A 26189-nucleotide genomic window follows, 5' to 3' on the forward strand; every position below is an offset into this window, starting at 1 on the left:
GCAATATTGCATGTATTAATTAATAAAAGCTATTTAAGGTAACCAATGTTCATTGTGGCCCTTTTTTTTCTCATCAACTTGCATAATTCTTAAGTCATAGATTATCTAGTGAGACACACATGGTTCTCACACTACCAGAATTTAGGTTTTTACCAAGGATAGGACAAGTTGGTTTTCATGGTTAATTGTTAAGGATTTATGCAAAATAATTTGCTTTTATGATTTCGTAAACCTTTTTGCATGGGATGTCACATGCAAAAAGTAACTCAAAGCAACTTGACGAAGTGTTCACTGAGAGAGACAAAGCCACTTGATGAAGTGTTCATGTACACAAAGCCACAGACACCATCATTCATGTACACAAAGCCAATTAAGGAAGTGTTCGTTGAGAGAGACTGATGATCAACGGAAAATTTCGCATCGGTGCTTATTAGTGCATGCAATTCCTTGGAAATGCATTTCAATGTGTTGAGGTACTTAAAAGAGAGACGAGGCAGGATATGTTTGTGAAGTAGGTGGTCAGAAAGAACTTTGTGCCTTTTGAAAGAATGGGGAGACACCATACATGTATGAAAATGGTGCTCAGAAAGAGATAGAGAGTCATCAGAGTGGAGATTATGAGTTATTTAGAACGAACCATGACTATATATATATATATGGAAAATGTTTGATAAATTAAATATTTCTTTCTGGTTTGGAAAAAAAAATTGTATTTTACTAAAATCTTATATTTTATTTAGTTGAGATAATCAAAATTTTAAAAACAAAATTTCATTTTAGAATTGAAATTCAGCTTTATTAAATTTTTCTTTACATTAATTATTTGGAGTAAATGAAATCCAATTTTTCGTTCATAAAAGGAAGTTGTGACAGAAGGATTCAAAGTTTCAAACCTTCACAATGACGGTATCAAAATCCATTGCCTTAATGCTTTGGTGACACCACATTTTTTATATTTGAAACTAATAGAAATTTGATATTAAATATCATATAGTAATACTGTTTATTTTTCAACCCCAATCATATTCAACTTCTTTTTAAATAGAAATATATAAGTTTTTCATGCTTTTAATAAATACAAATTTGTCATTTGAAAATAAACATTTTTATACAACACAAGTACCGAAAACATAAAAGCCCAAAATTAAATAGCGCGCGCCCCAAAAACATTACCTCCTTTTCCCTCTCGATATGTTTAAAAGTGGAAAACCTTAAGTTTGTTTTCTAATTAAAGAATAAGCAGAACCGTAGTTCACTCTCCCATTTTCTAGGGTAAATTTAGCTGAAAGTCACTAAACTGTCTTTTGTCACAAATTGGTCACTCATTTTGAGTTGTCTGAATCAAGTCACTGAATTTTTCATTTGTTTCAATCAAATCACTTTATGACTTTTCCGTCTAAAATGTTAACGAAATATACTCATTCCGTTAGTATTTTGAATGAAATGAACATACACTAGTGGAAAAACATGAATCAGGATCGGCCTATCTGGATCGGTTATATGAAACAACCGATACTAATACCTATCTGGATCGGTTTTCTGAACAAAACCGATCCTAAAAACTAGTTAGATCGGGTTTTTTAGTCAACCGATCCAAATTTGTGAACTATCAGGATCGGTTGTTCTAAAAAACCGATCCTGATAGTATCAGGATCAGTTGTTCTAAAAAACCGATCCTAATAGTTAAACTATTAGGATCGGTTGTTTAGAACAACTGATCCTGATACTATCAGGATCGGTTTTTTTATAAAACTGATCCTGATACAATTTTTTTTTCAAAATTGGTTCTGCAAAAAAAAAAAAAAAATCTGGGTCGGTTTTTTATTAAAAACCGACCCTATTTTTTTTTTTTTTTTTTTTTTTTTTTTTTTGCAGAAATTTTTTTGAAAAAAAAAAATTGTATCAGGATCGGTTTTATTGCTAAAAACCGATCCTGATAGTATCTGGATCGGTTTTTAGCAATAAAACCGATCCAGATAGTTTTTTTCTTTTATTTGGAAAATCTTTTCATATGGTTATGTTTAAATAAATATAAAAAATTACATATTAGAAATATAAGTTAATTATTTAATAGAAATTTTAGAAAGCGTGCATTTTTTTTTCTCAATCCAAAATTAATGCATGTATCTAATAATCATGACTCATGAGAGATGAACCATATATATTATACGAGTAAGGCTGGGTGCTATGGATAGCATAGAGGCCTCTATGCTACGGCTCAATATTTCATATTTTAAAATCCAAACGGTCGATCCGAACCGTTCATCTTATTCTCCATATTAATATCTGCTTGGAGACCAAATTTTACATTTTTATGAAATTGTTTACTATTTATTAAGTATTTTACAAAATTGTTGATCCAACGGTGGCTGCACAAAACAGTAAAACCGTTGGATTAGCGATTTTCAAAGTGGCTTAATAAATAGTAAACAAATTCAGAAAATTATAAAATTTGGTCTCCAAGCAGATATTAATATGGAGAATAAGATGAACGGTTCGGATCGACCGTTTGGATTTTAAAAACTTGAATATTGAGCCGTAGCATAGAGGCCTATATGCTATCCATAGCACCCCAGCCTTACTCATATTATACTTACCACTATATGTATATGAGGCTTACATCATTTGTCATATATATATATATATATATATATATATATATATATATACATTAATTAAAAAAAATGTAAAAGTTTATTGTCTTATTATTAATGATATTTGAGAATCTTAAAGTCATTTTGGTCGTTCTTTTGACGACCAATAACAATTCTAGTATAAAGAGCAACAATATTGGTCGTTGCAAATCTGATCATTTCAAACCGGTCAAAATATACATAGAAATTAATGAATTTGACATTGGTCGTCAATTGTTATAAATCAGAGAGAATCTCCTACATAAAAATCATATAAATAGCCATTGTTAATTTATTAACCCGATAACTGTTGTTTTAATAAGAAAGTTTCTTCCATAAATTATTATTGTAATTATACATATACCACAATATATATCTAAAGATAATCAAAATAAACATATAGCTGAAAAAAAAAATCCCCTTCCTTCATTTTATTTAAGTGTTGAAATGGAAAATAAAATATATTATATGGCACAAGTCATTGATGCATAACCATATGAAAAGAAAATATATTATATGCACAAGTCATTTGAAAATTAAATCAAATTTTTATTAAATAATTAACTTATATTTCTAATATGTAATTTTTTATATTTATTTAAACATAACCATATGAAAAGATTTTCCAAATAAAAGAAAAAAACTATCTGGATCGGTTTTATTGTTAAAAACCGATCCAGATACTATCAGGATCGGTTTTTAGCAATAAAACCGATCCTGATACAATTTTTTTTTTCAAAAAAATTTCTGCAAAAAAAAAAAAAAAAAAAAAAAAAAAAAATCAGGGTCGGTTTTTAATAAAAAACCGACCCTGATTTTTTTTTTTTTTTTTTTTTTTTTTTTTTTTTTTTTTTGCAGAAATTTTTTTGAAAAAAAAAAAATTGTATCAGGATCGGTTTTTTATAATAAAAAACCGATCCTGATACTATTTTTTTTTCAAAAAAATTAGTATCAGGATCGGTTTTTTTATAAAAACCGATCCTGATACTATTAGGATCGGTTCTTTATAAACAACCGATCCTAATGATAACTTTCTATATAACCAGCTTAGCTAGGGTTCTTCTTATTTTCATTTCGCGCCTCTCATTTTCAATTTAGCGTCTCTGTCTCTGTCTCCGTATCTCCCTCTCAAATCCTCAGTACTCTCTGTCTCTGTCTCCGTCTCTCTCTCTCCTCCGTGTGTCTCTCTATCTTTCTCTCCGTCTCTTCCTCTCAAATCCGAGCATCTCGCACCTCCGGCTCAATTGTGCCAATTTTTTATTTTTTTTATTGTTTCAAAAATGAATTAATGGTGTTTGTATATTGTTTTACAGTTTTGAGGACATCTCTCTCAAGTTACTTAATCATCCGGCCGATCAACTATCATGGTATTAGCTTTATCTAATTTTCTCATTATTATACTTTTAAAACACATTTTTTTGTATTTTTTATTGGAAAATGTTTTTCTATCTAATTGTTACCTTTGTTTTTGTTTTTAGGATTTTTTTTAATCTCAAGTGATGTGATTGCAAAAGAGGTAATTATTGATTTTTTTATTGTTGTGCTTTACATTAATTGCATAATTGTGTATATTGCATAAATGTGTGTTAATTGAAGAAATAGCCCAATTAGTCACTTGTATGTTTGTTAATTAATTTTTTTTTTGGATTTAAATTTCTTGTTATAATATGTAATGCTTCACAAAACTTTGTACGAAGTACATGAATTTTTTGTAATAGTTTAAGATGTGTATGATAATTAATTTAGAATGTGTATATGATATTTAATTGATTATTGCTTCTTACTGTGCAAAAAAAAAAAATTTAGGATGCTGGCCAGCAAAATATATATGGAAGCTGGTCAAATAAATAAAAATATTTTTTTTAGCCTCAATAAAACATCAGGATCGGTTTTATATAAAAACCGATCTTGATAGTACGTATCAAGATCGGTTTTTATTCAAAAACCGATCTAGATATGTAATTTTAAAAAAAAAAATCGAAAATACTATCAAGATCGGTTTTTATATAAAAACCGATCTTGATATGTAATTTTTAATTAAAAAAAAATATCAAGATCGGTTTTTATATAAAAACCGATCTTGATAGTACTATCAGGATCGGTTTTTAGCAATAAAACCGATCCTGATACAATTTTTTTTTTTAAAAAAAAAAAAAAAAAAAAAAAAAAAATCAAGGTCGGTTTTTAATAAAAAAACCGATCCTAATACTATTAGGATCGGTTTTTTATTAAAAACCGACCCTGATTTTTTTTTTTTTTTTTTTTTTTTTTGCAGAAATTTTTTTGAAAAAAAAAAATTTGTATCAGGATCGGTTTTTTTATAAAAACCGATCTTGATAGTACGTATCTGGATCGGTTCTTAGTCAAAAACCGATCTAGATAACAACTATTAAGATCGGTTTTGTTAAAAAACCGATCCTAATAGTTTCTATTTGGATTGGTTCTTTAAAAAATATAAAACCGATCCTGATAGTATCAGTATCGCCTTCAACAGGATCGGTTGGATTCCGATACTGATATGTGTATATAACCGATCCTGATTCCATATTTTCCACTAGTGATATCCCGTTAGCATTCTGGATTAAATGAGTATATTCCATTAGTATTTTGGATGGAAAGTTATAGAGTGAATTGATTGGGGCAAATGAAAATTAAGTTCATATCAAACTTAAGTGATCAATTTGTAACAAAAGATAAACTTTAGTGACCTCGCGCGAAAATTTACGCAAGGAGATGTTTAGGGATTTCAGAGCAAGATGTGCTGGCATTTTGAAGGCTGTCACGGTGTCATCACTGTTATATTTTCCCTTTACCTTCATGTTTTTTTGTAAATTTTGCATGGAACCTTGTAATTAGTAGTCTGTAGTTTATTCTTACAGTGCCGCAATTGAAGGGCATAGCACTCGAGATACATTTACTGTCTGTATTGCCTTTGCGGTAGCTCTTTAAGTGAGAGGAGTAAGGTTGTGTGATTAGAGAGAGATACGTATGATACACACAAAAAACTATAAATTTAGTCACGTTCCAGGAACTGATATAAAAATTTCTCTAAAATTTTTCTGACTGGTATTTTGTTGAATTGTTGCATTGCATTCTTTGAAAAAATCTTCACAAGCCCTAGGCCGAGAAGCAGAGTCGTTCGCTATCTGGATTTTATAAATCCTTGAGCTGAATTAAATACCGCACTGAGAGATATTTACGTACTGTCCCTCACCCATTTTCCACATGTGTGGGTTCCAGGGTAAAGAGAAATTTGTATATCAGTCCCTGGAACATGATAGACACAATTTTCCTCGCATAAAGGCCCCTGAAACCTACCAGAATGATAGAAAAGAATTTTCCTCGCATAAAGGCCTCTGAACTAAATACCGCATCTGAATTTTACCATTGAAATTAAGCAAAGATCACAACATAATTAACCAAGTAGCTCTTGAAATTGCAAAATTACCCACTCGGTACATAGTTCTATAATCGTGAAATGAAACAAAAAATTAAGAACTCGGTATAAAAAATCATATGCCAATTTCCTATGATTATGCAAAACCAAGATGCATATCCCTATTCATTAGAACTCGGTACAAAAAATATTATGCCAATTTCCTAAGAAGTTCCACTCAAAATTTGTGGCACTATAGCCATGCTGTTAGCATATTTGTGACACCTTAAACATGTCCCTTTTCTTAAATTGAGCAGACCTTTCTCTTCAATTTGTCCTGTCTTAGTTTCCCAACGAAACAACCTCAAGTTGCTTTCTCGATCCATAAGCTGCGCCGTGAAGTAAACAAACTGTCCATCAAACCCTACTGGGAGTATGACATGTCGCTTGAAGAACTTTTGAGACAGGGTAGAGCGATGCAACTGCATGCTAGGACAAAAGTTAAATGCATCCAACTTGTTGTCCCAGCTCAACCCATGCAGCCTATCCCAGCTTGACCCTCCAGTTAAGCTCCACACCTCGATCCCGCCAACCGAAGTACAACAAAACGTGATTTCACCAGCATAGACTCCTACGTGAATCCTTTTTTCTATCGTTGGCAACACTACTGACCCAGCTAAATCCCTCTTTGTATCATACCATAGAAGGTACTCTGAATAACACCAATATATCACCCCCTTCGCACACACAGGATTAGCAGCAGTCCAATATGGGCCTAAATTTACACTCCGGCTCGAAAGGGTCCATTTGCCAATGTCTGAATGAAAGACAGTAAACTTGTACAGCCAACCATCTCTATGGTTGCATAGCAGAGGTTGTACAAGAGTGAACCGATCCGGCAACTCAGAAGGTTCATAAGCAAGACCAATTTGGTAACATGAATATCTCTCCCAGTTGACACTTTCTGGTACGAACACCATCTCTTTGGTAGCAGGATTACACACGCACAGAGATGTCTTGCAACTGAATTCACCTCCAAGAAGAAGGAGCCCATTTGTGCAGGAGATTAGCTTGACCTTACCTGCCTTGAGGAAATTGAGGTATGGATCGGGGACACCTATCAATGTTGGGTCGGGGAAGAATGCTAAGACACCATCATTCATGTACACAAAGCCACTTGATGAAGTGTCTGCTAAGCGAGACTGATTGGCAGCAAATTTTGCATCGGTACTTATTAGTGAATGCAATTCCTTTGAAATGCATTTCAATCTGTTGAGGTATTTAAAAGGGAGACGTGGTAAGATATTTTTGTGAAATAGGTGGTTAGGAAGATCTTTGTGTTTTCTGCAAGAAGAGAGAGGCGCCATTCATGTATGAAAATAGTGTTGAGAGAAAGAGAAAGCTAGAGAGAGAGAGAGAGAGAGAGGAGATTATAGGCTATTTATAGCGAACCATGAGTAGGTATTTATGAAAAAGTTTAATTTGGATAATATTCATAAATTTAGTAAAGAGGAATACTGAATATAGCGATCAATTAATATTTTTGTACTTTCTTATGTCTTTGTCAAAAATATCAAAATATTATATTTACTTATTTTTATTTTAAGCCTGGCTGCAAACTGCTATTTACTTATTTTTAAACTAAGTATATTTTGTATTTTAGCTTGCTTTTTATATTTAACCTCAGTCATTAGATTAAGAAAATTCCTAAATATGAAACATATGATACCAGTTCAAGGACTAAATTGTTATAACACATTCAATTTAAGGTAGCCAATGTTCATTTTGACATTTTTCTCTCATCAACTTGCATAATTCTTAAGTCATATATCTAGCAAGACACATGGTTATGAATACATTAAGATTTCTACTTACAATTTTGTAAAGAGTAGGGTTCAAATGTCTTATATCTTTCATTTAAATTGTGCCTCATATTTTTATTTTTAACTGTCGATTCGAACAACTCAGCAAGATCTCTACATTAAAATGTGCTCTGTCACACCCCGCGGCCATGGGTTGTAACAGTCCCCCCGCCGTAAGCATACAATACCGTGTATGCTTACAAGGCAATTAACAATTTAATCCAAACAACAAACAATATAAAACAAGTTTCTAAATAAAATCAGAGTACACAGTCTGGTCAGAATATAATACAACAAAAGTATCTCATTCGGATACCAACCATGAGGCCTACCCTAAAACTACACAACAAAACATATCTAGGGTCCTGTGATGGTCAACTACTAAGGCCTACTACTTGCGTGCCTCTCCGGAATCAGTCGCACCCGTACCTGCAAAATAATCCGAAGGGTGGGGGTGAGAATAAAATTCTCAGTGCGAATTTGCCACAGTTTAGACTATTGGACTTGCAATCAGACTCCATATTCAGAAATGAAACCCAAAGCAAAACAATTCAAACAGATATATATTCATAAATAACAGAATGCCAATGCTCGACAACAATTAATCAAACTGAATCACAGTTTACGGAATTTCCAAGATGAATTTCAAACACAACACATTTTTGGCTTAATTCGACTCATTAGGGCTTGTAGCAACTACAGATGTTCTTTCGAGCTGGACCCTTTATCAAACCCTCGTCTGTAGGGTTACTGACACCTACAGACGTTCCACCGAGCTGGATCCTTTATCTGACACCATCTGCATTTGCTTGGCTTAACAATTATTAAGGTCTGGTTCAAGTCACATAAAGAAAATTCTCTTTAGAATCGTTTTCATTATTCGTAATATTCAATTGATCGTCCAAATGTATTAACACGTAGGAGAATGCCACCGATCTACAGATGTTACACACTAGTCACCCACGATTCCAATTCACACATCATAACATAATCACCCTCCCTCATCCCAACCGGTACTGGGAAACATTGAGGGTCGTTCACCTAATGCGCCAGAAGGATCCTGGGAATCAAAGCCAGCATATAGCCCGACTTTGCAAATTCATTGGATCCAAGTTCTTAACTTCGTAAATCCATTCACATACATAGTTCGTGGTGACTTTCAATCAAAATTAGATCATAATAGATCGACACAACCAACAACCATACCAGCATGCAAATCACTAAAGTCACATAAATTCGAGTTTAATTTGATTGGACTATGCAAATGCTTTACACAATTCAATGATGAAATCAATGATATTCAACATGACAAACAAATACACAGTTTAATTCCTGAAAATAAAGTATCAAACAAGTTCAAGAATTCCGCACCTGATTACGACGAGCGTACCGCGTATTTATGGATCAACGTCTCGAAGTGTCCTGCAAGGTCTTGCTCGACCGAGTCTACGCCTATATTACACATATACTTGGTTTAACCTTGGTTCACAATCGAGAGGTTTACTCGAATTATATTAGGCTTACACCTTAACTAATCTCCTATCCTTTGGTACCAATTCGTTCGATTCCTTATTTCTTACCAACCTCCTCTAAAACCACCCACAATTTCATCTAGGTCCTCTGGACCATATAAACTCTCAATTTGGTAACAATTCACTTACTGGTTCACCAATTTGGTTCTCGTAACAATTCGATTTACCGATTGGTTAAACCCTAATTTGGTCAAAACCTCAAATTAATCATTAAACGTTCTAGAAATTCAAGATCAAGAGGTAACCCTACCGATTACAAGTCTAATCGGTCAGAATAAACAAATCAATTCACGATTATGCCCAATTTTAGTTTTGGCACGAAAACCCTAAAAATTGAAATCCGAAATCGAGCTGAAATCGGGAAGGAATCGGCAAATAAACAATCAAAGAAGCTCAAAGAGCCAGTCTACAAGCAATTCAAACACAAATCTCGGGTTTAAAATGAAAACCCGAGAAATCGAGAAAATTCGAGGTTTCGAGAGAGAGAATGAGAGAAAAGAATACCAAATGGAGGGACTAGACGAGATCCACATCCAATTTCTCTCTCCCACCTTCGATTTCCCAAGCTTTAGTGTGATTTATAGTGACTTGGAGCTTTCTCTCTCTCTTTGGCTTAATCACACAAGAAATGGGGGTTTTTTGGCTGTGGGGAAGAGAGAGAAGATTGGATTTGAGTTTTAGGGTTAAAAACACCCCGAGTGTGGACGCACCCATCCGCAGTGCGGGTCACTCCACCCGCACTCGGTACTTAGTCGATTTTGGAAAATGCAAATTAACACAGAAATCTCCGAGTGCGGACACACTCATCCGCAGTGCGGGTCACTTCATCCGCACTCGACACTAGGTAAATTTTCGACATAATATTTAGAAAAAGTCCGAGTGTAATGCGGACGCACCCACCCGTAGTGCGGGTCAACCCATCCGCACTTAGCACTTAGCCGATTTCAGAAATTTCAGTTCAACACAGAAAATCATGAGTGCGGACGCACCCACCCGCAGTGCGGGTCAACCATCCGCACTCGCAGCGAATTTCAGAAAATAATCAAAGGAAAATAGAGGCCAGTGCGAGTCAGCCACCCGCACTCACCACCAGTGCGGACGCACTGGACCAATAAAGGTTCGAAACCTCGAAACTTCGACACGGTTTCGTTTCACACTTAACTTACTTATTTAGAGGAACCTTAATTAAGGTTTAAACTTCCATTTTGTTAGCATGATTTTCGATTCTTGCTTTTAAATAATTTGAAATTAATTGTTAAAATTCGGTAACGTAACATGCTCCGAGACAAAATTTTATATTTTTTGAAAAATATTTACTATTACTTTTAGATAGGTACAAAATCACTATTTTCAAATGGTCCGGAATATATTGAAAGACTGTGATTTTATAACTATCTAAAAGAATAGTAAAAAAAAGTTCTAAAAAAATATAAATTTATTCTCTATGCACATTTTAATATGAAGATGAACCATTTTTGTTGCGTAAACAATTAAAAGTTTATCTTTAAACTAATTTAATCATCATTATTCCATTGCATAGGCTAGCTAGATATTGGTACTTTTAATGACTCAAAACATTATATTTTATGCAAAAAAATTGCACATGTTGATGTTGTATGTAACAACATATATACAGCTGCATGCATGAAATAAATTGGATAAGATTCCAACATTGGTGGTACAATATGCATGTTAAAAATCAGAAGATTTTGTCTCCGACAACTGATTGATGATTTCAATAAAAGGGCTCAGAAATTAATTTCAACAAATTAGACCAAATTGAGAATTTAATTTAAGAATACGTGTATGCGTGGTGCCGATTATTTTTTAATATCCAACATTAGGTAAAAAATATAAAATATACCGAGGTTACCTGGGTATTTTCAAAAATGCCCATACTGGTCATTTTTTGGCCGGTTGGATTAAAAATTTGAACTGACCAAAAAATGGCCGGTCAGTTTTTTTTTTGTTTTTTTTGTTTTTTTAAATATTTGTTACTTTTTTTGATGTATAATTAGTATAATTATATTAAAATAAGCTAAAATCGGACCCTCGAGTGTCATTTCATAATAGTTTGAAGTTTTGTTATTGTTTTTCACCTTCTCAGTGAAAATATCGTCTCTCTTGCCTTATCCGTTGTCCTAGCCTCGCCTATTTATGAGAGATGTATTATATAAATACATGTACAACATACAGGTGCTTTAGAAATGACTAAAAAAATTGATACAAATGCATTATAATAGAAAGACTTAGATCGAAATTGTTGTAGCATTCATAAACATCCGTTTGGAAAGAAACATGTTTCTCATTAATTAGCTTTGAAATAAGTAAAATAATATTTATTTACTTATTCTTAATTAATTTTAGATTTGGATTGTATGAAATTTACTGTATGACCAATATAAACCAAAATCAAACAATAAGAGTATCCAAAAAGAGAGAAATTTAGCGTATTTTAGTATAATTATGGTAATTATACATTAATAAAAGTAATCTAACAAATATTTCCAAAGTAAATTAACCTAACTGGCTATTTTTTGGCCAATCCAAATTTTTAATCTAATTGGCCAAAACATAGCCAGTCTAGGTATTTTTAAAAATACCCAGCTAACCTGTATATATTTCATATTTTTTATTTGATGCTGGATATTAAAAAATATCGGCCATGGTATAAATAAACCTTTAGCAAAAAGTACTTTTAGTTATTATTAATTGTTATATATCAAATTCAGATTTATCCTTCAAGTGGGATGTAATATATCAAAAAGTGGTAAAAGTATGAAGTATATTAGAAGGAAATCGTCATGATCAGTCTATTAAATTGTATATATACTATGTGAAATATATATTTTTTAAGAGTGAATCTAATTTGAACTTTGTAAAGCCGAATCAGACAGAATTATAGATTCGGATCTATATATTTTATGTTCAAAGGCCAGATTTTACTTTTCTTAAAAGAAATTACCATTTTTTTAAGTAGGTAATAAAAAACTATTTTTGGATAGTCTTTAATTTTTAAATTAAGTGATTTTCTACTTATTTTAAAAATCGGTAAAAAACTTTCTTGAATTTATAAAATTTGATCATCAAATATATTTTCATATGAAAATCATGTTGAGTGATTTAGGTCGACTATTTGGACTTTATAAATAAAAATATAAATTCATAATAATATAGATTGATGTATACTTTACAAAGTACCATATAGCCTCACTATTTTTTAAAATATAATACTCGTGATCTCATCAATATAACTGGATCAACTGAGCGAACTTCCAAGGACAACAAAACATATTAAGGACTCAAACAGAGAAACAAAATGCTACCTATTTAATTAAAATTAGTTGCATAACTTAGAAAGAATCAGTTGAGTCGTATGCAAATTATGATATTTATTTCCGTCGCAAAAAAATATGATTTTTTCCCAAAAGAAATATTTTAAGGCATAATATTTTATTCGCAGAAATGGGACCGGCAACGAACCGAGCTAGGGGTAGCTCGTGGCTCATTTGTTTTGGAAACGAGCGATCCAACATTATAGTTCGAGGTAAAAATTGGTGCTTGGCTTTTTGGGCCAAGTTAGACATGAGCGAGTTGTTTTCCGAACGAGTCACAAGTTGCGTGTTTTTCTACGACTGAACTGATAATGAGCCAAGTTAGACGTAGCTTGTGGCTCGCTTGTTTCCAAAACGAGAGAGTCACATGCAAGATAACATTAGAATTCGAGCTAAAATAGCTTACGGATCGCTCGTTTTTTAATACAAGCTTGAGCGAACCACGAGCCGCCAACTTTTTTGCCACCCTACGCAGAAGCACTAATTTATACCATAGAATAATACAATATAAAATAAAAAATCCTTCTAACAATAATTGGAATTTTTTTTTCAGAAAATTAAAATTATACACAATACTTCATATATAAATTAAGGGTAAAAGATCTAATTTTAACATGAAAGAATATGTAATGTGCACAAAGGGCCGTACAAATAAGTTACAACCTGCCCAACTCATTCAACCCAACATGTAATTTATCAGCAAGTTGAGCAATATATGGTTGGGTCGGGTTTAGAGTTGAACAAACCCATTCATTTAGAATATTACACCATATTTTCAAGATCCGATAAAGATCCGATCAAGATGTGATACGGGGCTAAAGCGTTTTAAAGCGTAGTGTAAAAGATTTGAGTAAACTTGAGCTTCAATCTCCCATCTCCCGCTCACATACAAGACGAAAAGAAAACCTCAAATCAAAATGGCGAATGGAAAAGGAAGATCCAATCAAGATGAGGAGAAGGTGCCAACACTGTCAGAAGCTCTAGCCTCCGCTGCTGCCGCTGTGACCTCCACTGCTGCCGCTGTGACCTCTTCGGCTGCGGCTTTGACCTCAGCCGCCACAGCTTTGACCTCTGCAGCCGACGCCCTTAACTCTTACGCCTCCACCTCTGACGATACCCAGGAATCACACGTACCCACTTTCTCTTGCTTTGTCCTTTTGGGTCCCGCTTCTGAGTTGATAAAGAAACTATACCAATAAATCTTCAATTAGTCAAGAAAATATACAGATACTCCCACTCTCTCTATGTTTGTGATGCATCTTTTTTATAAAAAGAATAATTGAAAGAAGTATATCTGCGGATTTTTTTTATTTATGAAGATGTTTTCTTAGGGGTTGGAAATTTCTGAAACTTTGGATTAAAGCCCCAAATCAAAAGAAGGTATTAAGTTGAACCGTAGTTCATCTCTCACATTTCCTATTCAAACTGTTTGTAGTGTGAAAATAACCCTACGAAAGAAGGCGTTTTGAAGTTGTTCAGCGAATTCAAAGCAAGACGAGATGGCATTGTGAAGGCTCTCACCACCGGTATATCTTCCATTAATCCATTTACTGTCTTTTTTTTCTTTTTTTTTCATGAAACCTTGTATACCAGTAGTCTGTTGTTTATTCTTACAGTGCTCAAATTTAAGGGTATAGCACTCAAGATTCCTTCTGTTGTGTTTGTGGTCTCTCTAAGAGAAAAGGAGTGATGTTGTATAATTAGAGAGAGTGTGTGAGAGACAGAGAGAGAAAGAGTTTCAGCACCTTCTACCGAGTTATTTCAAAAAAAGAGAGAGTTACAGTACTGATGAATGAAAGGGCTGCCTACTTGTTTCTTTTTTTGTTTAAATTCTTTTCAGGTTTTTCCTTTTACCAGTGCTTATCACTGGATGTTTGGTCTATTTACCAGTATCTTTATAACTGGATGTAGTTTGCGTTTTTTTATTGTGGTAGACTAGATTAGTGGTCATCTGGGCTAGGATTTGTACTGACGTTTTAAATTTTTAATCTTTAATGCATTGAATTGTCATCTCCTGCCAATTTTTAAAAGAGAGAGAGAGAGAGAGAGAGTGATACAAGCCAATCTTTTTTCCTTCCTGAAATTTGCATGTGGAAGTTACAAATTTAATTTCGAAAATGTAAAATGTTACTGTAAACGTCTTGTTTTGCAAATGTGACAGACAATATTTTTGGTAGGCAAATTAAGAATTTGATATGCCTTTTGGTTTTAGTCTGAAATTTTAATGTATTTCCTTTTCTGTTCTCTTTCCTATTTACCTTTTATTTGTTTTTGCAGACGTCGAAAGATTCCACAGGAGTTGTGATCCTGGTTAGTGTTGTTGGAAATATTAGAATTTATTAGTTAAAAACATCTGCAAAAGATTTGCATGCAAGGGGCTATTAGGTGTAAGAAACGTAAAAACAATTATTTATTTAATTGTGTTTTACTTTTATGTTTCTTGTGAACTCAAGAATATTTCTGTATGAGAAACTTGGTTTCCTTTCTTATTGTTTAAAAAATATTCAGGGGAGGAGGAATTATGTCTATATGGGCTCGTAGATGGGTCATGGAGAGTGACGACTCCTAAGTTGGTGCCAGCTGACATGCCTGAGCCAACTGTAGGCTTTAATTTTATCAGAGATGACTGGAATAGAAAAGAATGGCTTGCCAAAGTTGCTATGCACAGTGACGCGTGGCTATACCAAACCGCGTTCTTCAAGCGGCACACGTTGGAAGATAAGTCCAAGTAATGATCAGAACTGCCCTCTATACCCAAAAACCTTCAATTAGTTAAGCAAGCAAATGCACAATTTTTTATTTTTTTTTCCATTTGTATGTTAACAATGAAGATTGACAAAATTATTCCTGTCGCTTATAGATATTAGATATGGTGAAAATTCATGAACTTAATAAATACTGACATTATATTCACTGTGTTGATCTTCACTGATCCTAACTCAGTCTAAATACAAACAAACAAACATTCCTGTAATAAACGATGTCAAACGTCCCAGGATCTGTGCTTGACTGTTATTATGAATTCATATCAAACTGTAATAAACTATAGGATTATTTTTTACTGGAGACTTCTTTGGATATATGACTAGCTTTCTTGGCCCTATATTTTATTTACTTAAAAACTACATTATATTAGATAAAATGTTTACTAGCTAACTTGTCTGTTTTCATGTAAAGGAAGGAGCTATTTAACATGATCAATAATTTACCAACAATTTATGAAGTTGTGATGGAAGCTGCCAAGAAGCCATCAAATGAGAGCACTCCTGAGAAGAGTAGCAAGCGCAACAAGTCTGCATCTGAACTGATGGTATATATATTTAAAATATTCACTGTCTTATTGAACAATTGCATTCAATAGTTTCTATAAATTATGTAAGCATTTATAATTACTTCCACGAATTGAGAAATATATTCAATGTGTTTTAATGAAAATACAACATATATAGTACCTCTACTCTCTATTTCGATTGTATTTGGTACTATTCTTAGGAGTCCTCCCTTCTCTATTGTTTATATGTAGTGGTGTGGTGAGGGTAGAATTCTAAATTGGTTGAATTTTGAAGAAAATGAGAGAGGGATTCTCATTTAGCTTTTCATTATTCTTTTCGTTTCTGGTTAACATTTTACTTTATCCTATGGTTGTATAGATGAAATTAGCTCTTTTGTACTTGACGTAAATATTTAAATTTTATTGTACTTATGTTTTAATGTTTTGCTGTAACAGCCACCTGCCAAAAGGCCCCACAAAGCATAGAAGGTTGTTTGGAGGAATTAGGATTTTAAGCTGGTAAGATGAAGAAGTGTCTAACTGACACTTCGTTTTTTTGGTTTTTTAAGTTTTTTCAGTTTGTGTAGGGATTGTTTGTACATTGTTTGGCCTTTGTGAAATGGTAGGTCATTGAGATCTCTGGCCATGTGTTAGATGAAATAATGTAGAACTAATATTCAGAGTAAATAGCAGATCTGTTCTCACTTGTAGTTTTGCTACTAGCTTCATGCAAATTCTTGGTTATTTAGTCCCACAGGTTATGAAATTAAATGTCCATTGAATATTTTTAATTCAGGTCTTCAGTAACTGTAAATTGAAGAAAGGCTTTAAAGTACTTGTTCTTCACGTAATAGCAAGTGCAAAGCACTGAATATTAATATATATATATATTTTTTATATTCTCTCTTTGAGTTCTCTAACGAGTTGTAAAGAGATGGTGGAAGGATACTTGGGGTTTAAATCAATTAATTTAATTATGTCTACATGCTTGTTTTTAATTTTTATTTAATTCACCTATACCTTCTATTAATAATTAAATTGGCCTTTTTATTGTTCATCTAAATGCAGACAACCTGACCAGAGAGTCATTAAATTAAGAAAATTCCTAAATATGAAACATATGATACCAGTTTAAAAGGCTAACTTAATTGTTACAACACATGCAGTATTGCATGTATTAATACAAGCTTTTTAAGGTAGCCAATGTTCATTTTGACATTTTTTTTTCTTATCAACTTGCATAATTCTTAAGTCATTGGTTATCTAGTGAGACACATGGTTATGAATACATTAGATCATATTATTATAAGACGAGGGTTCCAATGCCTCATTTTTTATATACCTCATCATACCTCATATTTTATATCTTCATTTTCTTCATATTCAAAGTCTAAATTGTTGATCCAAACCGTTCAACATAATATCCATACTAAAATATGGTTAGGGATGAAATTTTATTACCATTTTTTAAGATGGGTAGAAAATCACTGTTTTTTGAACGGTTCAAAAATAGTGATTTTGTACCTATCTTAAAAAATAGCAAAAAAATTTTAAAAAATATAAAATTTCATCTTCATGCATATTTTAGTATAATATTTTGTTGAACGGTTCGGATCGACAATTTGAACTTTGAAAACGAAAATATAAAATATGAGGTATGATGAGGTATGAATACATTAAGATTTGCATCACCTATTAAATGGTTATGAATACATTAAGATTTCTGCTTATAATTTTAGAAAGAGTAGGCTTCAAACGCCTTATATCTTTCATATCTCAATTGTGCTTCATTTTTGTACTTTTGATTCCAAAGTCTAAACAGTTGATTCTAGCAACTCAACTTGATCTCTATATTAAAATGTGATTTGAGACAAAAATTGATATATACTTATATAAATTTACTATTTTTTTAGATAAGTACAAAATCACTATTTCTGAGTGGTCCAGAATTTATTGAAAAACTCTGATTTTATAACTATCTAATGGAAGTATAGAATAGTACAAACATTACAAAAAAATAGTCTCGATGCACATTAAAATATGGAGATTATGTTAAGTGGTTCACATCAACTATTTCGACTTTAAAAAAAAAATGAAACGTGAGGCACGATTGAAACATGAAAGACATGACATATTTGAACACTAGTTTTTTTTTTGTAAATATTGAAAATTATAATACTTTTGTATTTATGAAGAATGACAAAACCTTGAGGCTTGTCAAACCATTTTTTTTTAGTAAACCATTAAAAGTTTTTCTTAAACTAATTTAATGGTCGTCATTCAATTGCATAGGCTTGTTATTGGCTCTTTCAATGACTCAAAACATTATTTTATGCAAAAAAAAAAAAAAACTGTACATGTCGTATGTAAAAACATAAATTCATGCATGATTGATGATATCACTGAAAAGACCAAATTGAGTCTTTAATTTAAGAATATTTATATGCGTGGTGTCCCTTGATTCTAAATAACCTTTAGCAAAAGTTGTTTTTATTTTATTATTTCTATCAAAATTCAAATTCATCCTTCAAATTAGCTGTAATCTATCAAAAATGAGGTAAAAGTATATTAGAAGGAGATCATCATGAGTCTATTAATTTTATATATACTATGTGAATAAAATATTTTTTAAGAGTGAAGCTATATGGTACTTCGTAAAGTGTGTGGATTGGACCGAACTATAGATTCAAATCTATGTTATTTATGTTCAAACAGTCAAATATAGCTGATCATCATAATCTCTATATGAGATGTTGTTAGAGGCCGAAATTTACTTTTGTTAAAAAAATACTATTTTTTTAGTAGGTTGTAAATCACTACTTTTTGAATAGTCTATAATTTTTAAATTATGTGGTTTATTACTTGTATTAAAAATTAGTAAAAAAATTCTAAAAAATTCACAAAGTTGATCTCCAAATTATATATTTGCACGATCATGTCACTAGTACATAAAATGCTACTAACCATGGTCAAAATATGAGTTTCTACACGATTTCCAAGTCGTGTCTACAGGAGTTATGTATAATAGGGTCACTAAATTTTACATGGTTTTCCAACCGTGTACAAAATATACTAATCCTACACGGTTTACTTTATTAAAAATCGTGTATAATTCATATTTTTTTGACTGATTTTTTCGCCAAAAGTTATTATACACGATTTTTAAAGTAAAGTAGTGTATACATATCCTACACGGTTTTTAATAAAAGTTCGTCCATAATTAAAGAAATTAAAAAAAAAATCACATGAAACCCTAGATCTGAATTCAAATTAAATCCAAGATCTATGTACCAAAAACACAAAACTAAATTTCAAATATAAATACTACAACACTACATTTACCAATATATAAACAACAATTACAATTACATCGCATATTATTATTTAAATGAATCACATTCTAATTAAAACTAATGAAAATATAATAAAATAACTATAGATCTGAGACTCATACATTTGCATGAACAATGCCTAAGAAAATGTATGGTAAATGACAAAACAATAAATATTAGAAATAAAAAAAACTTAATAAAAAATTTCAACTCATATTTTGAGGCTCTTCCCTTTCATATTTTTGAAAATTGTTTATAAGTCTTTAAATATATATATATATATATAGAGAGAGAGAGAGAGAGTTAATCCTTTTTTTTTTATTAATGGGTATTATGAGACATGTTTCTGTTTCATGGTTAAATAACGAGAGTTAATCCTACTTGCCTAACAAATCAACTAGTTGCCATCCAAGTTTTCCTACTAGCTTCCATTCACTATTGCTTCATAAATGTTGAGTTTTCTTTTCTGCAAGTAAAATTATAGTTTCTTCTATTGATACAACCATAACCCCGAATGCCTAGAGATCTGGAAGTTGTTCAAAGCAAATCCAAAGTTCTACTGCTACCATGTGCCAAGATGCCAAAACGAAATGGCAGACCAATTGGCAAGAAGAGGAAGAATCGAAGGATGGAATCATAGAGGATACACATTTCCCATATTTAATCTACCTTTTTCTTGAGATATCTCTGTTTGTTGTTAAGCAGTTTATAGATTCTGACAAATGCTTTCCAAAGCATCCTAAAATGTAAAACTGTTTGGACCCCTCAGTGGGTAGTATTAATTAATGGTGCCTACGGGCTTTCAAAGCAAAAAAAAAAAAAAATAAAAAAAAAATAAAAACTGAAAAGAAACAAAAAACTAAGAAAAACTCTCACAATTAAGAGCACAAACCTTTTCAATGAAATTTAGCTGAGATCTAACCAACTTGCTCTTCAAAATGCAAAATTAACCACTCTGCACAGTTTTAGAATCCTAAAACGAAACAAAAAATTAAGAAAACAACCCTGCCGAGGCATACCAAGATGCACATTCCATTTCATTAGAACTAGGGAAAAAAAAATATATGCCAATTTCCTAAAAAGTCCCACTCAAAATTTGCGGTACTCTAGCCATGCTGTTAGCATATTTGAAGACTTTTGTATTGTACCATGTTTCTCTTAAGTAGATTGGACCTTTATCTTCAGTTCGTCCTGTCTCAGTTTCCCAGCGAAACAATCTCGATTTGCTATATCGATTCTTCAGCCGCACCATGATGTAAACAAACTGCCCATCAAACCCTACTGGAATTATCATGTGTCGACCGAAGAACATTTCAGACTGGCTATGACAGAGGTTAAATGCATCCAACATGCCATCCCAACTTGTCGCATGCAACCTATCCCATCTGGACCTTCGAGTCAGTCTCCACACCTCGATCCCACCAACCCAAGCATTGCAAAATGTGATTTCACCGGAATAGACTCCTACATGAATCCATTTTTCTTTCGCTGGCAATACTACAGACCCTGCTAAATCCATCTTTATATCATACCACAAAAGGTACTCTAAACAACACCAATATATTACCCCCTTCGCATACACTGGTTTAACTGCTTCCCAATATGAACCCAAATTTACGCTCTGGTTCGAACAGGTCCATTTGCCAGTGTCTGAACGAAAGATGTTAAACTTGTACAAACAACCATCTCTACAGCTACGGCTGTATATCGGAGGTTGTACGATGGTGAACTGATCTGGCAACTCGCTAGGATCATAAGCAAGACCCATTTCACATTAAGAATATTTCTCCCAGCCGTCAATTTCTGGTATAAACACCTTCTCTTTGGTAGCAGGATTACACACGCAGAGGGATAACTTGGGAGTAAAGTTGCCTTCAAGAAGAATGAGCCCATTTGTGCAGGAGACTAGCCTGCGCTCTCTATAAATTATAGTGGTTGGTTTAAGGAATTTGAGGGATGGATCGGGAATGCCTATCAATGCTTGATCGGGGAAGAATGATAAGATGCCATGTGACATGTACACAAAGCTGCTTGATGAAGTGTCCGCTGAGCAAGACTGATCGGCTGCAAATTTTGCATCAGTGCTTATTAGTGAATGCAATTCCTTGGAAACACATTTCAAACTGTTGAGGTATTTAAAAGGGAGACGAGGCAAGATATTTTTGTGAAGTAGGTGGTCAGGAAGATTATTGTGCCTTTCGGAAGAAGGGGGAGGTGCCATGCATGTATGAAAAAGGTATTGAGAGAGATAAAGAGAATGAGAGAGATTATGTGTTATTTTGAACGAATTAACCATGAGTATTTTTATACAGAAAAATGTTATTTTGAGTAATATCCATAAAATTAGTAAAGAGGGAGGCTGAATATAGCTATCAATATTTTTAAACTTTCTTATGTATTCGACGAAATTATCAAATATCCTATTTTTAAAAAACATATGACAATGATAAATAACCACATCTGCCAAACGCCAATACAAACAAAACATATGGTGTATCTAACTTTTGTCATCGGAAAACAAATCCAACAGACGGTGTTAAGGACCTTTGCCATCTTTTAAAAAAAATACAAGAGGTGCCATTGAATTCACAGCAACGTCAATTTGTAACTGTTCGCTTACAAAAGTATGCTACAAAGTTTCAGGTACAGCTAGCTGTACCAGTTTAAACCTTGAATCTACTCTCGTCTAAGATTGCAAGTGCACAACCCTATCCGTATAGTATAATAAGGTATCGATCCTCAGGGACGGAATAATTCGACTCTAAATTCTTACTAATCTGAGTTAGGTACTAGAAGTGTGAAAAGTTGGGTTTGGTTTGTTTATATTTCCTAATTTCGAGCGACAATTCAATTAACAGTAAATGAAAGCAATTAAAGGTTTTGGTTTTGAACAATGATAAAAGGCGTTCCCAGGGTCTCAGGTTTCATCCCAAACTTTGCCTTCTCTGGACCTATCATGCGACTCGCATCATCTCTGATGCGACCCGTATGATGCGACTCGCATCATCTCTGATGCGGGTCGCTTGGCCCTCGAGCTGAGCTGACATGTGTTCGTATCTAAGTTGATTTCTTGTGCGAGGTTTCAACCTGTAGCTCTCACCTACTGGTATCTAACCTAAATTGATTGTCTGGTTTGCTAGAAGTATCCACAACCTTTCGATAATGGAAAGTTCACCTCTCGGCTACTATTGATCATAAATCTACTTCAAATACTAAATCTCAATTGCAAGAAACATCAAGGCCAAATTACTAGAATAGATGCTATAGACATCTAACAGTAGACAATCAAGAATCAATCAAGCAATCAAAATCAAGCAATCAATGAATACTCAAACAAAGAATCACACAAGTTCAAACTTAGATCAAAACAACATGCAACTCAAAGACAAAGTTTAGAGACTACATCCTAACCCTAGGAACTAAAGATCTACTCAAGCATGGTAAAAGAAAGCATAAAAGAGAGGAGAAGAGAAGAGATCATGATGAAGCTCGAAGATCCAAGGTGGATTGGAGAGGATCTTGCAATCTTCTCTTATTCTCCAAGCGATCTCCAATCTCTCTCTTCTTTCTTGATCAACACTCCAATTCTTGAGGTTTTGAATCTTCAAATTCGGAACTCCCTCCCTGGTAGTAGGGGTGGTCTATTTATAGACATTTCAAAACGTGTGCTTCAATTCTGGGCCTTAATTGGGCCTTTTCTATCTGCTCTGGAAGCTCGCGATGCGACCCTCATCAGGTCTGATGCTACCTGCATCGACTCTGATGAGGGTCGCGTCAGATGTGATGAGGGTCGCGTCAGATGTGATGAGGGTCGCGTCAGATGTGATGAGGGTCGCATCAGATGTGATGAGGGTCGCATCAGATGTGATGAATTCAGTAACTTCCCTGATTTCGCCCGTTTTCTGCAAAATAAGAATGAAATCGCAGCAGTACCACATTCTATGGATATTCAATGTAAAATACGCGATTTGGTGGTTTAAAACGCAGATTTTGGTACAATAATTGGTCGGAACATTAGATCAAATATGGAGATATCAGTAACACCATTTGGAAGAAACGCCATCGGTTTGTAATCACGACCCGATGGCGTAGGTGCGCAATGCCGTCGGTTCCAAGCCAATGGAAGAGGTATATACTTCCACTATTGGGGCAGTAGCCATCGGTTCGGTAGTAATATATTATAGTAACTTGACGAGTGAAATTATTGATTTATTTGCAAATTCCAATGGTAAGAAATCGGCCGCCTTTGGGCCGAGCGGTGGGAGCAGTTTTGAAAAAAAATCTAATACGGGGTTATTTTTAAAATTAACTTTTTTTTGGGTATTAATAAAAATGTCCGGTAAGAAATTCACCCGTATATAAAGTACTATATACCTCAAAAAATAAAATCACCGGTCCAAGAAAAAAATAAAGCAGAAAAATCATTACATCTAAGCATTTCAGCTTCCTTGCATTAAAAACAAATTAAATACGTACACTAGGAAAGGATTAGCGGATAATCATACATCCAAAAATGGATGACAATACAACAACAATTATAGAAAAGAAATAAAATTTTAAAACAAAGAATTATTGAAAAATCAATTACATAACCATGCACACTCAACAAAACAACAATTGTATATACAAACTCCACAATTCAAGTTTAATATGGTTTATTTGAGATTCTGGGAGTAACATAATCAAGGATATTCAAACGTAGGGATACATGGTGGTTACATCATAAACACCAACTTCAACTTCAGCTTGAACTTCACAAGGAGAACATCTTGGTACATCATCTAAACCAACTTCAAATTCGGAACATCTTCTTACACCACTAGAAGAAGTTCCACATCGAGTACATCTTAGTCCACCTCGGCAGGACGAGCTTCATAGCGAGAACATCTTTCTCCAAAAACAGGACTAAAACATGTTTGTTTTTCATCAAGAACAATATGACAGCGAGAACATCTTACACCATCAGGACAAAGAGGTTCACAGAATTAAAGAGCATGATCTATCAGGACCACAGGTAGGAGTAGTGACATTACCAAATTGTACAAGTGCACCTGATCATATGCCACCAACATGTACTTCCACACCAAATTCAGTACTTTGGATTGCTACCCCAACAAGAATAAACAAGAGTCCATAGAAGGACAACTTAAGGAAGCCATTTTTATTAATGTCAATCCTACTTACCTTAACTGATCAGTTTGCAATTTGGTACCAAATTAACGATGATCCCTAGTTCTTATATAGACAAATTAATGAAAGTCAACAGTTTTTCGGACTAGTGCCTCTAACATGTTTGCAACTGATTGTATTTTTTTTTTTGAAAAAGTGGATAACCACCTGTTTCATTAGAAACATAATTGTTCATATAAAGATAGGGACACAAGTTCATAGAATAAAACTACAATAAAAAGAGAACTGCATAGAAACTAATGACAACTACTACAAAATATAAGGTCATAGCTAATACAAAATGTGACTAATCACAAGACTATAAAAGGTAAGTAGAAGTAAATTAAGAAGTAGAACTAATTGTATTCTTTAACTACTGTGAGAGGCACGTGCAGTAGTCTTCAACAACTGCGTGAGACATATGATGCGTTATATATTGTTGATATGGAGGAAAATAAAATCAATTACATATGATGCGTTATATATTGTTAACTCTAATATGACATATGGTAACATGCTAGATAAGCATGTTATAATAAGCAATACTTCAATTAATACCGAGGTTGGGTCGTTACCCTCTTATGTCTATGTCCATCTAGTATATGATTATCATGCTTTAGATAAGTTGTTTTTTTGCAATGATGATCAAATTGTCCTCCGAAAGGTCAATTGGTTCTTCCTAAAATCCAATCAATACTTTGTTCCATCTCTTTACCCATCCACACCTATGTTTGAAGAAGAACTCGGCCGGTTATTTCCAGCAAAAGGGATCGAGTGTGTTGTACTTGCTAGCACATTATTTAATTTATCCTAGTAACAATGTCTGCGGATTAGTCAGGAGATACTACATATCTTAGCTTGCCAAGGCTGATGAGAAAATTGGTATACAAGTACACGTTTTTTGGTACACAAACGTTTCTTCGGATGTTATATTCCAACAGATCCAAAAATGCTCTAAAATGGAAAGTATACTTCCTGAACTTGATTTCAATGGAACAAAAGCCTTCAAACCCTATGGGAAAAATCCTTCGAAAGCAATTTTAGTTGCATCATTGTATTCATATTACTACGAGAAGTTCAAATCCATGTATTATGAGCACTCGGTTAAAACCGGAGAGTTGGCAAGTGTTTACCAACCAACCCATGAAGAAGAGCAAAAAACTAAGAACCAATCACACAATAAAAGAGCACTTGCAGAGATATATTTGCTCAGTCTTTGTGATGTGCTTATGACAAGTGGTTGATCCACTTTTGGATATATGTCAGTTCTGGCTTCGCGGGGATCAAACTGGTAATTTTAATGTCAATTCTAAATAAAAATATACCTGATATGCCATGTGTTAGAGAAGCTTCAATGGAACCATGCTATCCTTATCCGGCAAAACCAAGTTGCAAGGGAACGACAGTTGCTAAGGAAAAATTGCAACAATATGTGAAGCAATGTCCAGATTTTGATCATGGGATCAAGTTGTTTGACTAGATGAGTAATTTTTATGTAAGAATGTTAATAAGAATATGAAATTATATTTACTAATTAAATGAGTGATTTTTTATCTAGATAGGATTTGTTTCAGATGCAATTAATGCAAAGTATTGAATATTTATTTATTTATTACATATTCGTTGGATTGAAAGAATTTTATAAGTGGTTAACATTACTTGTACGTTGAATTTGGAGC

This window comes from Carex rostrata, chromosome 5, assembly GCF_964058835.1.
Source record: "Carex rostrata chromosome 5, lpCarRost1.2, whole genome shotgun sequence".
NCBI classification, from domain to species: Eukaryota; Viridiplantae; Streptophyta; class Magnoliopsida; order Poales; family Cyperaceae; genus Carex; species Carex rostrata.